This window comes from Lissotriton vulgaris, chromosome 4_1, assembly GCF_964263255.1.
Source record: "Lissotriton vulgaris chromosome 4_1, aLisVul1.2, whole genome shotgun sequence".
NCBI lineage: Eukaryota > Metazoa > Chordata > Amphibia > Caudata > Salamandridae > Lissotriton > Lissotriton vulgaris.
This window is the reverse complement of record NC_141691.1, coordinates 308,865,730-308,889,599: the sequence shown is the minus strand read 5'-3', so window position 1 is coordinate 308,889,599 and position 23,870 is coordinate 308,865,730. Positions and strand designations below refer to the sequence as shown.

At 51.5% G+C, this 23,870-nt stretch overlaps 1 protein-coding gene and 1 pseudogene across 1 annotated transcript in view; one reads left to right on the top strand and one right to left on the bottom strand.

Moving 5' to 3' along the window:
* Positions 1–23,870, top strand: part of LOC147718680 (transmembrane 9 superfamily member 2-like) — a 1,534,671-nt gene that overhangs the window by 1,363,150 nt on the left and 147,651 nt on the right. The window lies entirely within an intron of this gene.
* Positions 11,645–13,417, bottom strand: LOC147718681 (putative malate dehydrogenase 1B pseudogene; annotated as a pseudogene).

Below are 23,870 nucleotides of genomic sequence, written 5' to 3'. Positions count from 1 at the left end.
AAGCGCTAACCCGGCCATTGTCAAATTACAACAATGGGGGAACCAGATGAAACTTGTTCAGGGGGGATTTGGAGCACTTTGTTTCGCTCAGCTCCTCTCCCCTTTGTCAGGTGGGGGCTCAGTGATCAGACACACCACAGGGGGCGGAGCCAGCATTGTACTAGGGAAGTACCATCCTATTCAGAGTCAGGGAATCTCTCCTCCCACCACTCTCAGCTCAGGTGTCCCATTCAGTCTAGCACTGACTCATCCCGCCCCTCAGCTCCTGTCACTCACAAGCCAGACATGAAATTCACATCTTGCAGGCTGACACATAGCACACAAAAGTACCAACTTCTAAAAGTGACATTTCTACAATAACCACAATAAATCTGCGCACACCAATGCGTAGCATTTATTCACACAATTTCAGACATACCAGACTTGACCATACTGGTCCTCTCATTACCGGAATTACCACTGACACACACTGATCAGGGAATCCCCAATGCATTCCTATGTGAGGGCAGGCCAACCTTATAAATGTTATGTTATGTTAGTGGAGGTCTTCTAAAGCGCTCGGCTACTCGGGCAGAGTGTCCCGGTGCTATACAGACCTGTAGAAGCTAGGCCAAAAAGCAGGCGAATTACTGTCCAAACAACCAGGTCTTGAGCCCCTTCCTAAAGGAAAGCAAGTTGTCTAGTTTCCTGAGGGAAAGGGGCAATTTGTTCCATAGTTGAGGAGCCAGCAATCTGTATGAACGTCCTCCAATGCACGCTCGTTTGATTGCAGGAACAATGGCCAGCGCTTGAGAGGCGGATCGTAAAGATCTAGAAGGAAAATAGAACCGCACTCTTCTCCTTAGTATTAAATCTTTTTTATTAAGCACCAAAGGAAAACATTGCATCGAGTACAGCAACCGGTGCCTACAGAGGCACAAGCCGGTCGAGGACAATTCAGTAGCGTAAACAAGGCTAAGAGATGCTCCAACTGTGGGCGTTAACACAGAAAGCCGCCTACAACCCAACCGGGCCGGCCGCGTCTTAAAGGCTAAAAACCGGTTGCATGCTGTATTGATTATGAAACATGAATTAAAAAAAAAACCCGCCCCCCACCCTCCTCCCGCAACCACCCCCCTCCTTGTCCACAGAGCAGAGAAATAAACTATAAAGCTTCAACTCTCAAGTGAGTTCCATGGGTTGCAGATCCGCCCGGATTCTTGCGCTTGCGTGACTGCGCTTTAGGTTCCGCAAGTGGGGTGTCTGCGAGACGTAGCAACCGCAGGTATCGGGGGCAGCTCAGTTCTCTGAATTCTCCTGTCAGCAGGCTCAAGAACGGCCGCCAAAGTCCTGCAAATTCTTCTCCCTTCCCTGCTTTCGCCAGGGATAGTTTCTCCATCCCCAAGATCGCCCTTAGCCTATGCAGCCAGCCCAGTTGTAAGGGGGGTTGGACGGCTCTCCAATGAGCTACTATATTTTGCATAGCTGCCCCTAGTGCAATCGCTATAAGCCTCCCTCTCATGGATTTCAAGGGGTACATCAAGGCATTAGGAAGGCCAAGCAAAACATAAGCAGGGAACCTGGGGAGTTGAGTATCTAGAAGTGCGTCTATCAAATCTAGAATTGAGTTCCAATAAGGCTGTAAGCGGTCGCAGCTCCAAAGTAAATGCTCCAGTGTTCCAAGCTCCCCACACCCCCTCCAACAGCGGTCGCTAACTCGGGGGACCCAGAGATGCAGGCGTTGAGGTGTGTGGTACCAGTAGGTGACCACTTTGGTCATAGTTTCGGTAAGGCCTGTGTGGTAGGAAGAATGTCTGGCTCTGTGGTAAACACACTCCCATTCCTTGCGTGTGAGTTGTCTCCCCAAGTCCCTCTCCCACCTGGCTCTCTTTGCGTTGTAAGTGTATATGTTGGTGAGGAGTATGTGGTCAGAGATCAGTTTTTTATCGGAGGTGCGCGTCAATATCAATTTCTCGTACGGGGTGAGGAACCGTTGTTCACCGGGTCTAACCGACGGTTGTAAAGCCCAATGGCGAACCTTCAGGTAGGGCAAACGATCCGTTTCCGGTATGCCATAGTCCTCCTTCACCTTCTGTAAAGGAAGGATGCCTTTAAGATCAGACATATGTCCCAAATCCCTGCAGGGTGTAGTCCTCCACGTCACGAATGCCCGGGGGTCAAGGCCGGGGGAGAAGTCGGGGTTGTCGAAGAGCGGCGTCACCGGGGAGGGGAACGAAGTGAGCTCCGCTTAACAACCACTTTGTCCCATACGCCCAGGACGGTGCTTGTGATCAGCGATGCGTAATGGTTGGGAGGTCTATGGCAGCGTGGCAAGAATGGGACACCCTGAAACGTACGGCCCGCCACCGCCTGACCTTTAAAAACGCAGTGTTTGCCAGATTCCAGTTGGTGCCACTCCACCAGAGTGCGAAGTTGGGTCGCCTGAAAGTATAAAGTGAGGTCGGGCACTCCTACTCCGCCATGCTCGGGAGGGAGTATAGCTATTGTATGTTTAAACCGTGGGCGGCGACCGTTCCAGACAAAGCGTGCCAGGTCCGATTGTGTTTTCTGGAGCCATCCCACCGGAGGGCGTATAGGGAGGGTCTAGAACACATAGAGGATTTGCGGCAGCAAAGTCATTTTGGCAGCCGCTATACGACCCAGCCATGATAGTGTAACGCGCTTCAATCTCCTGAGATCATTGCAAAGGCGGGAGTGGAGTCTGGTATAGTTGGCATCCGCTGCGGCTCGCACCGTCGGGGCCAGCAAGACCCCCAAGTTAGGAATGGTAGACTCACCCCATTGCAGGTCAAACTCAGCCTTGGCGTCCGCTAGCACTCCCGGTGATAGAGATATGTGCAGCACCTCCGATTTCTCTACGTTAATCTTAAAGCCTGATGACAGCGCAAAGGTGTGCAGCTCAATAAAGAGCACTCGGAGGGATTGCATCGGGTCGGTCAGGGAAAGTAAGATGTCATCTGCGTATAGACTGATTTTATGCTTGTCCCCGTCGACGGGATGCCTTTGATGAGGTTATGCTGGCTAATACGTTGCGCCAACAGCTCCATATAAAGCGCAAATAGGAGGGGAGAGAGCGGGCATCCCTGCCTGGTCCCCCTGCTGATCGGGAACCGCTGGGAGGTGTGGCCATTTACCCGGACTGCTGTGTTAGGCTGGGGGTAACAGTTAAATATACGATTGCGGAGGGTTTCTCCCACCCGAACCGCTGTAGTACTAGGTCTAGATAGGGCCAATGCACCCTATCGAATGCCTTCTCCGCATCGATAGTGAGGAGCATGCAGTCCGGCCTCGTCCGCGACCTAGCCTCGATGAGGTGGAGGACTCGCCTAGTGTTGTCGCTGGTCTGACGTTGTGGGATGAAGCCCGCTTGATCGGGCTCCACCAGTTGCTGCATGTATGGTGCCAGTATACCTGCAATGATGCCCGTGTAAAGCTTCAGGTCGATGTTTAACAGGGATATTGGCCTGTAGGAGCTACACCGGATGGGGTCCCGTCCGGGCTTGGGAATCACCGAGATTGCCGCCTCTAACAGATCCGGGGGGATGGCACCTGGCTGATTGAAGGTGTTAATTAGGTCTTTTGGTAATGGGGTCACTTGTGGGCAGAAGGTTTTATAAAAGGCCGCTGTGTAGCCGTCCGGTCCCGGTGACTTCCCCAACTTGAGGCGGGATATCGCTGAGATTACCTCCTTTAGGTCAATGGACCGTTCGAGAAACGCCGCCTGTGCCTCATTCAGGGATGGGAGGGAGGCCCCCTGCAGGTAATCATGGCCATTCTGCAGGTCATGGTGGTCCGCCATATATAGTTTAGTGTAGTATTCTCCAAAGGCCGCGGGGATGGCCGCGTCCTCCGTGATGGGGGCACCATGGCTAGGCTGGAGGGTTCTGATATGTTGTCTCTGACTCTGCTCCTGCAACCTGCTTGCTAGTAATTTCTCGCAGCGGTCTCCTCCGGTATAGTATGCGTGTCTTAGGAGCATGGCGGCGTATTCCGCCACATCTTGGTCTAGAGCCGCTAACATTTTCCGCTCCGTACACAGCTGACGCCATGCCCGAGCCGCCCCTGTGCGTTGATGGATCTGTTCTAGCTCCGCCACACGTTGGGTGAGTTTGGCTCTCTTTTGTGCGCACTCTCTATTATTTGCCGTGGCTATAGAGATAAATTCACTGCTTTGAGAGCCGCCCACTGGGTGGCTTTGGTGGTATCATCGTTAGCGTTCTGGGTGAGAAACCGGGCGAGAACAGTTTTAATCCGTTCTACCGTGGTTGGGTTCTGCAAGAGGCCATCCCGTAGTTGCCAGTGCTGCTGTGGGCTGGGCGTGGCAGGGATAAGGAAGGACGCCACCACTGGGGAGTGATCGGACAGAGAGGCCGGGAGGATCTCTACGTCTTGTGCCTGAAGCACCAGCTGGGATGAGCACAGGATGTAATCAAGTCTTGCGTAAGATTTGTGGGCTGCGGAGTAGTGAGTGTATTCCGTGGCCCGTGGGTGTGAGTGTCTCCACAGGTCGACTAGATCCAGGTCTGAGAGGTGAGTGTGCCTGCCGCTGATAGTGCCCCCACCTGACCAAACCGCTGGCCAGAGCGGTCCGCAGTGTTGTGAAATACTAGGTTAAGGTCGCCCCCGAGCAGTAAGTGTGGATGCGTGGTGGCTGTGGCAGCCTCTAGGGCAATATGCAGAAATTTCTCCTGACCTTCGTTGGGTGCATATATGGTACCCACTAACAACGTCTGTCCCGCCACTAGGAAACGGTGTACTAGCAACCTACCCTTGATTTCAGCCTCCCTCTGCAGGACCCGCCCCCTAAAAGATTTGGCCACTAGAATCGCCACCCCTGCTACCTTTTTATTTGCGGATGAGAAAAACTGCCAGGGAAAGGATCGGGACTTGAGTCTGTGTTGATCTTTGGGCAACAAGTGTGTTTCCTGCAGGAGGCAGATATCTGCCTTCGAGTGCTCCAGGAAAGAGAGGACCGCTTTGCGCTTGATAGGGTTATTGAGCCCTCTCACATTGAGTGAGAGAACAGTCAAAGTGCGTGTCATTCTAATCGGTCAGCGGGCTGGCTGCGCCCCGCGCTTGATATGCAGTAGTGGGGTGTTCAGCTGGGTCAGAGTCGCGCTGCGTCCTGCGCGTGTTGGCCAAAGAAACTCAAAATTCCGTGGACAAGGAGAACACTTCTCCCCCCCAACTCCAACGCCCCCCCAACTCCCACCGTTCCCTCCCTTCTCCCCCTCCTCCCTTCTCCCCCTCCCCCAACTGCAAGCAACCAACTAGTGAACATTGTCCCAGGCCTAGTCATCAGTCCGGCTAGGCCTGTGGTAGAGTGTAAAGTTGAAGGGGAAAAAATGGTGATGGCGGCCCAACGGCCCCCCGCCCCGACCCCCCGACACAGTGGCGGCACTGCATGCCTGCAACCTCATGAACAGTGTTTCATGGTGCACTAGTCGTGTCCTTGGCCACCTCTTGTAATGCTGCTGTGTGTTCTTGCGCCACAGTCTCTGGGTCCGGCTTGCTGACTTTCTTCTTTGGTCGCCTGCGCCTCACCTTCTGCCAGCCGTCTCCGGCGGCTAGGGAGAACGCCGATTGAGAAGGAGGACCACCAGCCCAGTCCCCGGATCCACCCCCTTCATGGGGGATGCCTAGCAGGTCGAAAGTGTCATGCAGGGATCTGAGCAGGTGTAGAGTCCCATTCCACTTGAAGATGATGCGGAAGGGGTGACCCCAGGAGTATGGGTCCCCTTGTCACGTAGGAATGTAGTGACCACCTTGAATGTCCGTCGCTTTGTAAGGTGATTGCGGACAGATCCTGAAATAGTTCCACTGCCTGCCCTTGATATTGGAGGGGCTGTTTTTGCCGAGCCATCTCCAAGATCCGCTCCTTGAGAGGAAAATCAGGGAGAAAGGCTAGAATGTCCGGTGGGGGGGGCGGGTCTGCATCGTGTTAGACCCACCCTGTGCGCTCTGTCTATTCTGATCTCGAAGTCTTCAGGCTCCCCCAGTATGTCCCGAAACAAACCCTGGAGATAGGCCGCAACGTCCCCTCCTTCAGCCTTAGATGGTACATTCCGGACTCGGATGTTGTTGCGTTGTGAGCGGTTCTCCAGGTCCTCTGTGTGTGCCTGCAGATGGCGTGGTGTGGCTCACTGGTTAGAGGCGGCAGACCCGGAAGCAAAGGACGGCCCGGGACCAGGGTTTCAATTCCCGACGCGGCAGGGTCGTGAACCAGGGTCAGCGGACTCGATAATTCTCGCCTCGTGCCTACTCTAACCAGGGATCACACTCTGCAACTCTGGGCATTAGCTTGCCTCATCGCCACAACGGCCCCCCACAAACGCCGGGATGCCTGGTTTCACCTTGGAGATACCCAGGAGGGAACATCTCACAGGGAAAGCCAGGACGGGTTCCCCAGCGGTCTGTGACGCCTCCGGGTAGCAGTGCCCTTTACAAGACACACACATTTACATTTACATTTACATCTGTTGCTCATGAAGCCTGATTATTTGTTGCGGAAGAGTGTGCACTTCCTCGCTCCTAGCAAGCCCCGCGTTCTCGACCTCCGCCACTCGATCCCCAATCCCATCCACGTCACTGCGCAGTTCTTTGTACCCCCCAGCCATCTCCTGTTTGAGGGTCTGAATATCCTCCTTGAGGGAGGTGAACAGAGCTTCCATAAAGGACTTTGTTGTCGGCGCTTCCCCTTCGGCCCGATCTCGGTCTTTGGGTTGAGGCGGTGACGTCTGTTTGTCGGGACTCTTATCCCCTTTGGCTGTTACCTTTGCGAGCATTTCAGGAATAGTGCGACCACCTCTGCGGTTGGAGGAAGACATGTCTGAGGCGCGCCTTCAGCTATTGGCGCCTCAATCCCTTTCAGCGCCCCGCACGGAGGCGGTGCCGTCGCTTGGGCCCGGTGATTTAGGCTTGTGGCCCGTTTTGTGGAGAAGCGTGTCTGCCATGAGGATGGAGTGCTAGGGTGTTCTCGTAGCGGCCGTCGGCTGCACACGCTGGTCTCTGTCTCCTGTGGCCGAGGGCCCGACCTGTGCCCCCCCCGGTTTTGTGCCACCAGAGTCTGCTCTGTCTGCGGGTGAGCCTGTGTGGATGGCTGCAGGTGCTAGACCAGGGTTGCGCCTGCACTCCACCCCGCGTTGCGATGTGTCTGACGCACCGGGGTATTGTACTCGCTGTCCTCGTGCATCGCCTTCTAAAGCTGCCTCAGGGACTCAGACCCCATCCCGTGCTGCCACCGTCAACCTGCCAGTGGTGGGGCGCCCAGGTCTGTGTCAGTTGCTGGGCTCACTCGTGCCTTGCGTGTGCTCCGGTCGCCGCTTTCTGCACAGGGCCCAGATTTCACCCCTTGACATGGCGCCCAAGGTGATCTGTCTGCTCGCTCCCAACCCTACGATGTAGGCCTCCCCGGGGCTGTCCGTGGCCTCCGGCGTGCCCCGGACTATCTGATGTGGGAGTGTAGTATTGGGCCTGGCCCGCGCCGCCGCCTGCACCACTCGACAGCGGCAGCCGGGACGCCCGCAATTATCCGGATAGCCGGGGGCCGGTAAGTGCCCCCCGAGTGCCTCTTAAGCAGCCTGGGCATGCAGCTTATTCTCTGGCCTTACACTCCTGTGGCGCCTCTAGGCCCAATCGCGCCTCTTGACTGCCCCCGCCCCTGGGTCACTTCAGTCCAGTCTCTATGCACTGCTCGCCGGGGGCCCGACTCACTGCCCCCGGGTCTGATGTCTAGGACACCTCACTGGCCCTTTCCTCGGCGTCTGCTGCGGCTGTATGAATCGGGCTCAGGTTCTTCCCGTGTAGGCCCAAGCCGGGGTCTCTGGTAGCGTCCCTCGCTGCCCGTCGCAGCGCCCTGCTCAGAGAGACATGCCTCCGCTGGGCGGCGGTTGGACCCCTGCGCTGTTCTTCCTGCGGGGGGAGGCCACGGGACTCAGTGCTGCTTCGGCTGCCCCCGACGCCGAGTTCCGGCTCCGTATCACTCCCGGCGGGGTCGGCCGGTTCCACGCGGCAGGCTCCGCGGCCGAGGGTCATGCTCCGGGCCTTAAGTCTGTTCACCCCCAGGGAGGTTGTGCGTGGTTCCGCGGGGATCGGGCTGGTTCCCCCCACAGAAGCCTTCTGTTAGAGCAGCGCTCAGGGTGCAGAGAAGCCAAATACAAGCTTTGTAGGGGGACGAGGAGCCGGGCGAAACAGGTCCGCTTAGGCCGCCATCTTGGCCACGCCCCTCCCTCTCTTCTCCTTAGATAGACAGCACCAGTGCCATGAAGAGATTTAAAAGCTGTGATGAGAGTCTTAAAATAGATGCGTTAACGCACCGGCAGCCAGTGAAGCGAATTCAGAAGAGCAGAGGTGTGGAACCTTCGGCTAAGGCCAGAAATGGCTCTTGCTGCCGAATTCTGAACAGATTGGAGGCGGGTAAGGAGATATTCCGGAAGGGCTAGATAAAGTATGTTGGCGTAGTCCAACCTAGGGCCGATCAGAGCCTGTACCGTAATCCTCCTATGGGCTTGAGGCAGGAAGGGAAGAAATTTCCTAAGAGTTCTTAGAAGGCCGAAGCATTGGCCAACTACACTAAGAATCTGGTGTTTGAGGGTAAGGCCATTGTCAATTTTCACGCCCAAATTTTTTGCCGAAGAAGTAGCAGACGACGGAGGGTACATATCGGTGGGCCACCATGATTTCCAGTTAGCATCAGGGGAGCAGCCGAAAAAAGGACCTCTGACTTATCAGAGTTGCATCTAAGCTGGTTCAGTTGGAAGCACGCAAAAAGAGCCTTGAAGCAGCTCATGATGGTGTCGCCGACGAAATCTGTGTTCTTATCGCAGGTGAAAAGAAGCTGCGTATCGTCGGCGTAGGAAACAAAACTGGGCTCCATGAAATTCAACTAAATCAGCCAAGGGAGACATATAAATATTAAGAAGAGTGAGGCTTAAAATGGAACCCTGTGGGACTCCCACCTCCAGCGGTGGAACTGGGGCAGAGAAAGGAGGGGCCCAAATCGATGGTTGGCGACCAGATAAGAAAGACTCAAACCAATTGAATACCGTCCCTCTCAGACCAATCTCCTGGAGTCCTTAAAGGAGACGGCTGTGGGGGACGGTATCAAAGGTCGCCGAAAGATCGAGCAGAACCAACATCACCTTCCCACCACAATCCAGCACCTCTTTTATAGACTCTGTAACCTCCAGCAGCGCAGTCTCCGTGCTTAGGTTCAAGCGAAACCCGGATTGAGTATGATGGAGAATATCACAGGTTTCGAGGAAGTTTGAGTGTGTGGAGTGAACATGTTTTTCCACAATTTTAGCGAAGGCAGGGAAAAGCGAAATTGGTCTATAATTAGAGTATACGAGGGGGTCCAAATTAGGTTTCTTGAGTAGCAGAAGGATATGAGCCATTTTCCATGTACTTGGAATAATACCGGTTGTGAGAGAGGAGTTGAGAACCGAATTAATGATAGGATGCACGGGGGATTTGAACCAGCACAGGGGATTTGAACCAGAGTCACTTATGGAGCCCGCTGGCACGAAAGAAGACTGAATACTTATGATTTTTTTTTTTTTATTGTGTGTTTCTTTATTCATTTTACTGGTCATTTGAAAAGGTGAATAATTTCGAACAATATTATTCACTTTCGATTGTAATTTTAATTTAACGGTTATGCACATGCACTGTTTCAAGAGAAAGCAAAACTCCAACATAAAAAGCCAGAATGTTGAGTTGGAATAAAAGTAATAAGAAACATTTGAAACCTGACAATTGCTTGGAGCAACATCTCGATTCCACCTACAAAGATAACAAGGAGCATTCTGTGTACGGAATGTCTAAACAAAGGAAAACTGTTTTGTTGACTTTAAAGGCCAATACATTTTAATGCAGGCATTTATCATAGATCACACCAGGAATATGTCAGACGGCAGACTACACCACAGAAAGGAAGGATAATACAAACACCAACGATTTACCTTAACATTAACATTTTAAGATGTGATGTCATACGTATTCGTTCAGTACAAACCACTCATAAATTGCCTGTTGTTTTTGAGCAGTTTGGAGCTTTCCTCAATGAAATGGACAAGTCCATGACAACTATTCCTAATACTGAGTCTTTCATAATCATAATTTCTGAAACGCATATCTTCGGTCCAGTGCTTAATTTGTGAAAAATGAAGTGCTGGGGCTGAAAATGCTGCCAAGGAGGCTACAGCCCACTTCTACCTCCGGTGTGCCCAACTTTCAACACCCGCACTGCCTCAGTCTCTATCCTGTAACCATGCTGTGCTGTCTGTCCCATAAGACATGCTTTTTACTTCTTTACTTACACCGACAGGTGAGTGCGAAAGCAAAATGTACACCAAATGAAAATGCTTATTTTGAACCTATTAATCAGTGTTGTCTGACTGGGTTTGTTGCAGGTCAGGAGGCTGCTTGAGCACAGCAGGTCATGTCACTAGTGCTGCCTGTAATTAACTTGGTCCAGTTATTACGATGGCATAGGCATCCACTGCTCAGCTTGCTGTGACCCTGCCTGCTACAGCAAAAGCACTGTCCCCAACCGTCTCCTTGTTCCCTATCTTCCTGGTAGAGCCCTTCGATCCTCTGCCAAAAATCTTCTCCTAGTCCCCAGATTTTCCAAGACAAAATGGGGAGGTAGAGCTTTCTCCTTCCTGGTTTCCAAACTTCGGAATTCCCTCCCCCCCGCCCTTGCAGGACAATCATCTCTTCCACATTTCCGAAAGGAGCTGAAAACTTTGCTTTTTCGTGAAGCCCATTTATAGTCATGGTCCTGAGACTGTTTTCCCTGATATTTGCTTTGTTTGGCGCCTTGATGCCCCTGGGCTAAGTTGCGCCTAATAAATTGCTTTTATAATAATTATTATTATTATTATTAATGCTGCAATGCCTGTGAGACGTGAGTATGGCTGTTGCACCTACTGGGCTCAAGCACACTCTGCAACTAGCATGCTTGGAGACAGCGCACAGAAACTGCCGGTGACTACATAGCGCACAAAAGTTGCAGTGGGCCACAGCCACATCAAGCACATTGAGGATAGGAGCAATGCAGGGCTGCAGGCCCCCTACTACAAGTTTCCAATGGGAGGCTTAGGACCAGGCAGTGGCAGGGTGTAGCAGACTCGGGGAATAGAATGCAAGCCATTTGTTAGTGTTGACTTCTTGGATTCATGACAGGAGTGACGACATCATCACTAAAGTGATGATACACAATCAAGCCTGCCTGAACAGATGTATGCCTCCCTATGAAAACATACCAGCCCGTCACCATGCGAGGTATGTGGTTCTTTTTATTTAAAATCGGGCAATTAATATTGAGACCACCACCTGCAGGACCAGAAATCATAGCCCCGGCCCTGTGAAAGAAGTGCCGTGTTGAGCACCTGAAAGCACCTGCTCAAATTAAGCACTGCTTCGGTCACAACATTTAGCAGAATCTGTTCAGATAAGGTTTTTTCAAGATGGAATAAAAGTGGCCTATGATAGAAAATACAGTACCTGAGAAACCCATCCAACTCTATATACACTATAGATTATTGGAAAAAACATCAACGTATCAATAACAAGAAATATAAATACTGATAGCTGAGTGGATTTCTATGTTCAAGGCTGTCATGTGAAAGTTTAAGAGAGAAGTTATTTGTGTAACAGGTAACTGTTATAGAGCATGTAATGCCTTTGACGTGTAAGACAGTGACAGTCACATCGAACTCTTCTAAATTCAATAGTTGATTGTAGTCACGGGACAAATGACTGGATTCTTAATAGAAACTGTTTTGTTAACTTCTTAACTCATTATCTTCATCAATTGATTGTTTGCTTTCTTCTTTTACTGGTATGGTACTCTCTTGCCGAGTTGGTAGGCCACCATCTTGATCAGGTTGTAAGGCATCTTCTTGCTGAATTGGTAGGGCACTTTGTGATTGAGCTGGAAAGGGACTTTCTTGTACAACCGACAGGGCAGTTTCTTGATTTGGTAGGGCACTTTCTTTTTGGGTTAGTAAAACACTTGCATTCTGGACTGGTTGTATACCATCGTCTTGAGTTTCGTGGACATTTTCTTGTGAAGTTATAAGGGCACTCCCTTGAGAAACAGGTAGTAAACTGCTTGAATGTGTTGGTCTGCCACTGTCTTCTGTCAATGCTAAGCCAGCTTCCTGCTGATCTGGAAAAATATTTTCTTGTTGTGTATCGCTTGCTTGTTCAGGCTCAGGTAAAGGCTCATTTTCTTCTGGAGACGGCAATGCAATATTTCTCTCCTGTATCAGTTCAGTAGCTGCTTCTAGAAGCTTTTCTTTCATCTCATCTGAAATGGCCATGTCCGAAAGTACCTCCCATCTTCCATCCTGAAACTTCACCGTCATGGAGAAGACAATGTCCTCAGGGATACCAAACTGTCCTTCACTGATCACCCCTAAGGAAATGATCTCCCCAGCCGGAGACCCATGGTACCAGTAGCGCAAGACGGTGGCGGTGGTGTAGGCAGCTGTCATGCCTCTCCGGTGCTCTTTCCGAGATATCCACTGTGTGAGAAGTTCATTCTGCAGCCACTTACTGTCATAAATCATCTCTATCAGGGGGCGGGAGTAGCTGGGAGGACCCCAAATAGCACTATCATAGTGGTAGACCTTGGCAAGTTGCAGATCTAGAAAGTTGACACAACTGATGTTGCCCCACACAATGACATCTTTCACCACTGCAGCATTCACTTTAAGCTTCTTCGCCAACTGAGCTTTTGCTTCCCATTCGAGCAGCGTTGCTGCAGCGATCACATTGTGCTTCGGGAAGGAGGGGGCGTGGCTCATGATGAGAAGGGCCTTGAGGTTCACAAAGGTGTCTCCCGCCACTATGATTTTCACTCCTGCGTTAGCATTACGTTCAATCAGGTCGCCGTACTCTTTGCATCTGTCTGCCAATAGGCTGACACTGTCTTCAACCGATTCGTTCTCTTGAAGGGGGACGTCATCGAGCACAATGATGACGTCAGCGAGCCGGAAGGTCTCCTCGGAGACTGTGTGCATGGTGATGCTCCGCAGAAGAGTGAACGCCAGGTCCTCAGCCTCTAGCACGAGAGCCTGCAAGGTGTCTTCGCAATCACTGCTGTCGAGCAGATGGATGCTGATGTCTTGGGCCATACCAAAGATCTCTCCACTGGCCAGCATTGGCAGCAGGCTGTAGCATGATCGGGCGGATGCACTGGTTATCCAGACTTCTAGGGGTTTAATCAGGCTTCGGCGCTCCTCCTCTTCCTTTTGAATTTCTATATGGGTCTTCAGATTCTCTTCACCAATCTTCAGCATCAAATCTGTCATCATGTTGGAGGTGTTGAAGTAGTAATGCTAGGCATGTTCCATGAATTCATTAAATCCTCCCAGCAGCAAGCCCTTTCCACCTCTGTCCACCAATTCTCGCCAAACAATTGGAGAACGTGTATGCTTCCACCCATTCTTCTCACACGTGTTTTGAAGCCAGAGATTCCCAGAGGGTAATTTGGAACTTGGTCGGTAGCGATGGTCTCCCTTCCCTGTAAGTGGACCACTTGCCCAATTTAGAGATGTCTCCTGCCTGTCTGGCGATCTTCAAGCTTTCAGAGGAGCTAGCTGCCAGTGTGATGGTTCCGCTCCCAATCATCGGGGTGCTGTGTGATCTTATGTATTCTGAAGTTAGGCAAGTTTTTCTGAAGATAGTGGGCAAGAAGTTCGGCCTTTGCAAAGTATGGACAATCTGCCTTCCTTTCAATCTCAGTATATTTCACATGGCATCAATCATATCCTCGGCTCTCGTTCTCACTTGCCAGAAATCTGCTAACACAAACTTGGCCATAACGCCTCTCCTGATGCCTGGGCTTCATTAATACTTATGATTTTATTGGCGAAAGAACTAGACAGTTGTTTGATTCAAAGCTTTGAAAATTTGGAAATTAAGGAAGCGGGGGAGGTAAATTCCCTAACTATTGTGAAGATTTCTTTACTTATATTAGCTGCAGATTCGATTCTTTTGAAGAAATAAGATTTTTTCTCTAACTATATCCTTATGATACCTTTTGATGAGTTCCTTATATATCTCTTTTGATGAGACATCATAGTTTTTGCGCCACGCTCTTTCGGCTTTTTTACAGAGCCTTCTGCCCTCATGCTGCGCAGGTTAAACCAAGGTGCAGAAGCACGCAAATTTCTTTTGGACCGGATAGAAAAGGGTGCTATCTCGTCAAGACGCTGCGTGAGCCATGACTGGAAGAGAACTAAGTCACTGGCCAGCTCACCTGTGAGCTGGCACGGGTGCATAGCAAAAGATTGCTCCAGCATGTCAGCCGAGACGCGATGATAAGAGCGAGTGGCCGTAGGCTGCGAGGCAGAGCCAATACTGACCGCTTTAGAAATGCGCAAAATGTAAAAATTCCATAAATAATGATCGTACCAAGTTAGAGGTAGAGGGGGGGAAGAAGTGATGGGAATTGATGAAAAAATTTGATCGAGGGTATGACCTTTTTTATGAGTAGCTGAGGAGATATAGGGAGACAAACCAAATGGACTAGTCAAGTCCTGAAGTTTCATGGTGTCCGCTGCGTCTGCAACATCCATGTGGATCTTGAAATCACCCAGAAGCAGACAGTGCTTAAATTTCATAATTATTGGACAAATGACAGTATGAAGTGCGTCATGAAAGGAGCCAGCATGACCAGGTGGTCTGTGAAGAAACAATCCGGCACACGAATGATGAGGAGATAATGACAAACAAAATCCAAGTGACTCCACCCCAGGGATATCCTCCGAAGTGACCACTGAGCAGGAGTAGCGGCTGTCCACTAAAATTGCAACTCCACCCCCCTTACCCACCGCTCGGTCTTTCCTTACTATATAATAATTTTGAGGTACGGCATTGGATATATCCGGGCTTGAAGAATCACCGAGCAAGGTTTCTGTCAGAAAGAGGCACCCAGGGTTAGACTCGGTTAATAAGTTAAAAAGTTCGAGGGCATGTTTACCCATGGACCGCGTGTTGAGAAGCACGCAGGAGTAGTTTTTTTGATGGTTTCCTCTGCACATCACCAAATCAGAGGGGTCTGAAGAACACTCGGTGCCCTTACTAGATGTTATGGTGTGAAGTGTCCAGCCGCAACTCTCGCAACGTGAAACGCCATTGGGGTCAATAGGGAGCACAGGACAGCAAAATCCCATATCTCCCCGTAAACTTTTTTAAAAACTCGAATCATATCTATGCATGATGCCAGGAGTAATGGCTAGGGATTCATCTGCCGGGCCAGCCTCTGGCGCCTCCGGGACGCTGACTGGCGCAGACGGACTTACCTTTGGCGCATTAGGCGCGCCTGCTGCACTCATCCGCTGCACGTCCTCTGAGGCATTCAGATTAAATAGGGGAGCGGAGGTGAGTCAGAGGGCGATAAAGACTAGCGGGCTGACCCTAATTACACCCAAGATGGCGGCCGCGCTGCAAGCAGCGTGTTGACCAGAGTGCTGAGTCAGGTAGGGCTACAAAACACTTGCTTTGGTGTCAGCGCACCAAGTAATTCAGACAGTAGCCTTTTAGTTACACACTGTCCCACAATTTAAAATGTCAACAGTAGTTTCCACATTACACTGTCAAAGAACAAATTAAAAGCAATCACATCTCGCAAGCGTTTTAAATAAATTGGCGCGCGCGTTCCCGGATGAGCCTCAGGAACAGGTCTGTGTGTAACACAGAGAGCGCACACGCTTTACACTGGACCACAGTGCTAAAGTGCGCAGAGGCCAAAAACCACTAATATCACGTCACAGAAAAGGCAAAAAGTTTAGGGGTGAACCTGCCAAAAAGGGCCAAGTCCAACAAGCCTAATGCCAGCCTCTGCATATTCAACATACAACAGGAGTTCATCAGCTTAAAGGGACGTGACACTGGTCATCTCTTCATTCGGAAACCCCCATCCCATTTAAGCTCTGCAGCAAACAGTTCTGTTGCCAGTGCAAAGAGGAGTTTGGGGATGGGGCAACCATGCCTTTTCGCTGTAACTGCTAGAACTGTATCTTCAGGCCAATCTGCAGGGGCTAGCTCCCTTATTATAAACAGCCACCTTATATCATGTGATGTCCTATGGCAAAGAATGAAACCATTTTGATCTTCATATGTGAGCAGAAGCCTAATTTTCCTAGAGGATTTTATAATCCAGGATAGAGAGGTGTTGGTATGTGGACAACGTTTCCAAATCTTTCTCTACTTTTGGGAGGGAAATTGGGACGTTCACTTGTGGTAGGAAGTACCCTGCCTATATCAAATACCTCTTTGTACATTGTGGTCAGCTTAGGTGGCGGCTTGTCCACAAAAGCAGCATACAACTCGGAAGAAAGTCTTTCAGCCACCCCTTGCAAGGGATATGATAGCCTTCTTAACCTCTTTGAGCAAAACTGATTGCCCTTGTATGGTGCTTTCAAGTCTGAGGAGTGGAATATATGCTAAAAAGTAATTGATGCATTCCTCAGTGCTGCCCTCTTGGGTTCGCGTCAGTGTTGCATAGAAGTCATAAAATGTCTTATTGATGGCTCTCTTTGATTTCTGTTGGCCACTCGAGAGTAATGTCAAACAAGGATGGATTGCTCCTGTCTGATCACAAATAGCCAAGTCCAAGCCTGATGGACATGTCCCCTTCTGAATGCCAAAGCACCATGTGGGCTGCATAGTCAGGGCATCTCTGGCTCTCCTCCAGGCTGGTGGAGGCCTCCCTGAGGATTTTGGTCAGGCATTCAGCTGTGTGCCACTGCTGTGCATTCTGCTTCCCTGATGGTAGATTCTAAACCTCTTAGCTGTTGAGTAATTTGTTTCCTAACCCCTACTTAAGAGTGAATGCAGGGACACTCACACCACCTCCTTTAAAGCCTTCCATTCTGTTATAAGTGAGGTGGTCAATCCCTCATACTCTTCAAAGAAATGTTCAATACATTTGTCCAGTGGTGTTCAATACATTTGTCCAGTGAGGAGCGGAGCACTTTGGAGTTGCCATGTTAGTATAGGTGTCACTCCCCTTCCCCAAAGGATATAGATGATTTACGGGTTGTAATGGGGATATTGTCTGATCTGAATATTTATTGGAGCGGACTTCAAGTAGTAACCCTTATGTGTTCCTTATATTATCTAACCTGATGTGGGCTTCATGAACAGAAGAGTTGAAGTAGTATTCCACTGTCAGGTTCTAATAAAGACTATCCTCTCAACTAGTTCCTGAAGTCTGAGGCTGTTGCGTGGGCTGAAATGTGTAGGAATTGGGAATGGGAGCTGTATAATTGCACATCTAGGACCCCATTGAAATCTCTCAGTGCCATGAGCTACTGCAGCCATTTAGCCAACAATGACTGGGTGAGATAAAACTGCGACTAACCAACATTAGAGACCTAGATACTCCCAAACACAAATGGCTTGCAATTGAGCCTCCATTCCTCCGGCACATATTTTCTGCATCTGTCCGTGAGCTGCTTAGTGATCTCGAATGGACGCCCGGGGCTTATCCAGATCAGGATCTCTCTTGCATAAGAAGAGAGGCCTGTGGCCACTACTTGCTCTCGGCATTTGGTCTGTAATCTCATGCCCTGTCTCTTTGTTCTATGTATATTTTGCAGAAGGGCCACATGTTCACATTACCCCACTGCCAGTGCTCACTTTACATACAGAGCGCTTTGTCTTTTAGATGGGGACTAGTCGTGTACTAGCTGTGCCATTCTCAGCCACCCACCTAGATGGGAACTTGCATCATCCAGATGAATGAGGCCGGCTGTCATCTCTCTCTCTATTGGGTTGCTTCAGAAGACATCCTCCTGCACTTCATGAATGAGTTTCTTTTTCATATCCTTAGCTGCTGTACACATTCCTTGTGTGTTTCACGTGAGGATCTCTAAAGTTGTTCATCCCCATCCTGTGTATTTGAGAGCGCACGGCGCCCCTGTGAACACATGTTCACTCCCCAGCATCTCTCTGGTTCTAACGACCCAATGTCCTTCCTAATTTTGCCCTCCTGCCTGTGAGGCAGTCACCACAACTTTATCTGCCCAGTGAACCAGAACCTAATACTATCTACCAACTTGGGTGCTACTGCTGCATCCATCCATAGTGAGGAGCCAACATGCTTCCAAGAGAAGGGACCTGGCATGCTGTGGGACCAACATGTGGAGTTCTTAACTAGATATTCTTATACCAGCTTTGGCCCAGCTGGGCTATGTCAACTCATTGTTCCAAGTGCCAGAGTCTGCCTGCAGTCTCCCTTTGCACAAATACTGTATGAACCCTTCATCCAGCTCCATCACCCCCACACTCCAAGGCACAGAACAAATATACATTCACACAGACACATCTCTCTCCTTTTGTCTGTCTCTTTCACTGCCAGAATCTGATAGACACGTCTAGCCGCATATTCCTTAACATAGAATATCCCCAGGCGTCAGACTGGATCCAGAAAACTTTCCGCAGCAGCACCTGTGAGCGTCAGGAGGCGGCGCCGCCCGACTCCATCCTAACATCGTCCACAGATATGACGTCAGCGGAGCAATTTATGCTCCTCCCGGCGCACTGATGTCAGTTTTTTCTTCTTTTCCGCATCCGAGCGGGGATCCTGGAAAACCAGCAGGTCCTTGGCCTGGTTTTTTGGGCCTTCTCAACACCCTCGGTGTTGTGGGAAGAGTGTGCAATGCCTTCCGGCATTAAAGCTTGTGATGTCTGGCACTGACCCGCACCTTGTCTGTATGTGGTGCCTCGGTGTGCACCACGACTCCGAAAAGTGCGACGCCTGTCAGTGGATGAAGCCCAAGTCCCTGAGAGAGCGCCGTATAAAACTGCTGCCCGCACGGATGCCCGGTCCAGCTTCCTCCAGTCACCACTCTTCCTCTCGCGATCGGGCTCGTTCCAGAGGTCGCTCCCGTGACCGTCATGTGAAAACAGGGAAGCATAAGCACAGCCGTCTCCTGCCGAGGTCTTCCTCCAATGTCGGTGCCGCTGCCGCCCATTCCTCTTGCGCTGTGCCAGGTACAGGCGCACAGCAGCGAGATCCTCCGTACCATCCCTTTCCGGGACTTGGCACAACCCGTGCCAAAATGGAGGCCTATTCTAAGGCACTCTGGGCTTGCTTTGAGTCACCCCTCTCGCTGATGAGCCTTCGGGTCCTCGTCTTCGCACATTTTCCCGGCACCGACTGTCTGCATTGACTCTGATTCCAGAGCAGATGTGACACCAACGAGCCAGGGCCCAGAGCACAGCCCACCCCGTCAGTCAGCGCATAGCCCTGAGAGGCTTCCTGCACTGACATCGGAGGCGACGCCCGACTCTATGCCGGGTACAACCCCAGGGTCGATGCCGGGCCCAGCACCTCTTGCTTCCTCCAGGCAATTTACAGTGGGTTTGACTTCTGTAGGCGTCCCAGTCGAGTCCCCTGTGGAGGTCGTCAACGTCCAGGCAACTTCGATGTGGCAACGATCGACCCCGGTACTGACGTAGATTCCTCTTCCCTTGGTTGAGGTTGTTGCTCCTCCCGACTCCTCAGTGGTGATTGGTCTTCTACGAGGCATCAGTCGACATAGGTACTAGCGATTATGCCGCCTCCTTCACAACATGATGCTTCCCGGGCCCATGGTGCAAGTACCCAGTGTTACCTAGCTTTCGGGTCAGTCTCCGGCTCCTCCACTCCTAATGTCTAGTGGCCAGATTAGTCTTTAACCGTCTCCTACCAACGGTTTGTCATCACCTACACAGATGGCGACTGAATCTACTGCTGCCTTTGCACGCGCTATTCCTGGGGCAGCTGCTGTCCTAGGCTTTCAGCCTCTTGTAGTGCCTCTACTTTCCGATCCTTTAATGGATCTGCTCCACTTGGAGCCTATTGAGGTAGAGCCTTTGCTGCCCTTTGCGGGCTCTTTAGTTGACATCCTGCGCGGCACTTGGTCAAGACTCTCTTCTGGTGAGCATGTTGATCAGGCTATTGCTCGTAGGCACAGCCCTGCTCCAGATAATCCTCTTTGCCTGTCTCTTCACCCAACAGCTCAGGGCCTAGTTGTTCAGGCGGCTTTTAATTTACAGTCTTCACTCATGTTGCCGTTATCACCTCCCACCACGGAGTCTAGGTGGCTCGACGATTGTGGTCGGTGGCATTAAATACGGCCTGCATTTTTACACGTGCATCCTCCAGTTTTTGTGACTCAGAAGAGAACCTTCTCCCCACTGTTCCAGAAGGACCTTGGGCAGAATTGCTTCATCTTCTGCTGCATGGCAGGGGAATGGCACAATTCTCCTCTATGGGCCGGGGTCTTGCTCGCGTTGTGGCTTTACGCCACCATGCTTGGCTGCGTGACAGTTGCTTCCCAGATCATATTCCGGATGCCCTCTGAGATCTGTTGTTTAATGGGATGGATCTTTTTGACCACAACGTGGATTCGGTGGTCTTCCGTCTCTTGTCTGGGTTGCAGTGATTTTGGGGTCTTATTTTCGGCGCCAACCTCTGCATGGGTTGGTTATAGTGCTCAGTTGGTGTTCATGGCTGCTTAGCCATCTCTATTTGTTCACTAAAGCCATTTTGGCTGATTCTCTTGTTTTTCAGTCCTCTGACTGTGTGCTTAGCCCAAGAGGTTACCCTTACAAGGGATTAGCCTTACCCTATGTAGGGTATTTGCTGGCCTTGGGTTTGGTCTTTGCCTTGGTATGTTCCTATGGAGTTTTTTCTGCGGACATCCTGCTGGGAGTCACTTGTCTGTTCTACAATTCTTCTTGTGTAGCGTTGCTTTATTGCCAGTCTATGTTGATCTATCTGCACTGATTCAGAACCTAGTATAGGTTCTGTGCTGTGCTGTTTCTGAAAGAAACACATAGTGATAGATTCCTTACCTTAGAATTACCCACAGGCGTCAGACTGGATCCGGAAAGTTTTTGTCAGCAGTACCCCTGCGCTTCGGTAGGTGTCGTCGTGCGACTCTGCGTGCGTCGTCGGCGTCATTAAAGCCATGATGACGCCGTCAGAGCTAATTAGACGCGCTCACATGCACTGACGTCAGTTCTTTCTGTTTCCTTGCCAGCAACCGCAGATCCGAGAAGAGCAAGTACTCCCAGTCACTTTTTGACTGACTTTTTCGAGGGCTTTTTACCTCATCTTTTCGAGTCTATCGACTCCTGGTGTCGTAGGGATGCCTGGTTTCAAGAGACTGTCACTGCATGGTGTCGGTGAATGACACCGACTGCGTGTGTCTCTATTGCCTAGGGCGCGACCACAACCACAAGTCGTGCCCCGCCTGCGGGGCCATGAGGCCGAAGAGGGGCAGACTCAAAAATTGCTTGAAGCCCGGCAGTCGGCTCCATGCGGCTCAAGGTCCCGGTCCCGTTCGAGGTCGAGGGACCGGTCACATAGTCGTCATCACCACTCTTCTGGATCTAAGTCCTTGCACTCGGGGTCAGGTAAGTCGAAGCATTCCAAGAAGAAGTCGAAAAAGGATTGTCGCACTTCGACTTCCCCTTGCCCGTCACACGACGTGTCTGAGGGTGCGGGCGGTGCCACCCCCGCAGCTCTGGCGGAGCCTGCGATGTCGCCCCCAGTCTACCCCCCTTTCCTGGGTGCAGGGGCGACGCCTGCCCAGGTGCAAGAGCATCTTGCTACCATGGCCCGACTCTTTGGGCCACCTGGTACCGCCGGTGCGCCTACCATCCCTACGGGCACGACGCAGGGGTCCTGCTTTACCATCTCTGGCCCCAGCGCTGCAGGCACACCGGGGGTCTGGGATCGGACCCCGGTGGACGCCGGTTGACCTCATGACACCTCCACCGGCGACGGTCTTCCTGGCACCGCTTCCAACGTCGCCCCCTCCTCGGGACGATGTCGTCCCCAGCTTCAGCCCTGACCCGGACACGTTGTCGAATCGGTGTAGTTCGATACAGACGCCAATGGGGCTTTTTATGCCCTATGTCCGTCCTCCTTATTTTGAGCCTGTCACACAAACTTCGGAGGACTGGGAGGGTTCTGAGGACCCTCTAGCACAGGACTGTGCTTATGATGAGGACTGGGCAGAGGCTTTGTGGGAGGACAGTGGTCTTGACACCTCACCTGACCCTGGCATGCAGTCTCCTCCTACCATGGCTATAGAGGAGGAAACCAGTTACGCAGTGGTGTTGCGGAGGGGGGCCGAGGCTCTCCACCTCGAACTCCCTACGGTGGTTGTCAGGACTAACCTCCTGACAGAAGTGCTCCAACCGGCGGCTACCTCTTTGAAGCCCCTGCTGCCATTTAATGAAGCACTGACTGACGTTCTTTTGGGCACCTGGTCCAGGCCCAACACAGGGGCTCCTGTGGATAGGAACGTGGCCCGACGCCATCGCCCGGCTCCAGGCAACCCCCTATTCCTCACCTAACATCCCACCCCAGAGAGCTTGGTGGTCCAAGCCTCAGCTTCCTAAAGCGTGTTCCCTACCGCACCTCCGGATTGGGAATCCAAGAAACTGGGAAGAAACTGTTTTCATCTGCCAGCTTAGGGCTGCGGTCCATGAACACCACATGCCTCTTGGGCTGACATAACCACTCTCTGTGGGACCCGGTTGCGCAAGTGCTGCCCAACTGCCTGGAGGAGGGCCAGACAGATCTCTCCCAAGCGATTGCGGCCTGGAGAGATGCAGAAAAGTTCACCATATGTTGTGGGCTGGATACCTCAGACTCATTGGGCAGGTCGATTTCCACGATGGCGCTTCGGCACCACGTCTGGTTGAGGACAACTGGCTTCTCAGGGGATATCCAGAACACCTTGATGGACATGCCCTTGGATGACATTCGCCTTTTTAGCAACAAGGCAGACAGTGCGTTGAAGCGCTTCAAAGACTCCCGGGCAGCGGCCAAGCCCTTGTGCCCGTCGGCTGCTCCGCCTCCTCCGCCTTCTGCTTTTTGCTCCTTCCGTGGCCACGGAAGGGGTGCCCTACAGTGTTCCAAAAGCGTCTAGGAGGTTGAGGGGGCCAGCGGGCGGGCCAGTCCACTTCCACCCCGCAGCATCCACTTAGAGGCCTTCCTAGTCCGACCTTTCAGGCCTATCAGACGCCAGTGGGTGGATGAATACGCCATCATCTCCACCACTGGCGCAACATCACTTCGGATAAGTGGGTGCTGCAAATTGTCTGAAGGGACTACTCCCTCCCCTTCGAGGCAACCCCTCCAGCCATGCCACCTCAGTACCACCACATGTTGGAGGATCACTTGGCGCTTCTCCAGCATGAAGTTGTGGCCCTCTTGGGCAAGGGGCCATTGAGTGCGTTCCGATGCCAGAAGTAGGTTGTGGTTGTTATTCTCACTACTTTCTGGTTCCAAAGAAGGACAAGGGCCTGCGTCCTATCTTAGACCTTCAGAACGTCAATCGCTTCCTCCGGAAGAAGTTCAAGACGCTCACGCTGGCTCAGGTCTTGTCTGCCCTAGACCCGCAAGACTGGATGGTGGTGTTGGATTTGCAGGACGCCTATTTGCATATCCCCATCTTACCTGCCCACAGGTGCTACCTGCAATTCACGGTAGGCCACGAGTATTTTCAGTTCACCTTGCTCCCCTATGGCCTTACCAGCGCCCCTCGGGTGTTCAAGAAAGTGATGGCAGTGGTCGCAGCTCATCTGTGCATATCAGGGATTTCAGTCTTCCCCCTATCTCGACGACTGGTTGTTGAAGGCGGGCTCGCCCCAGTCAGTTGTCTCCCACCTCCAGACGATGGCAGACCTGCATTTGCTGGGGTTCTCCTTCAACGTGCCGAAGTCGCATCTGATTCAATTGCAGAATCTCCTTTTCATCAGAGCGGTTCTGGACTCTGCTCGGTTTCGGGTTTATCCTCCCGAACAGCGAGTTTGGGACATTTAGGCTATGATTCCGATCTTTCAGC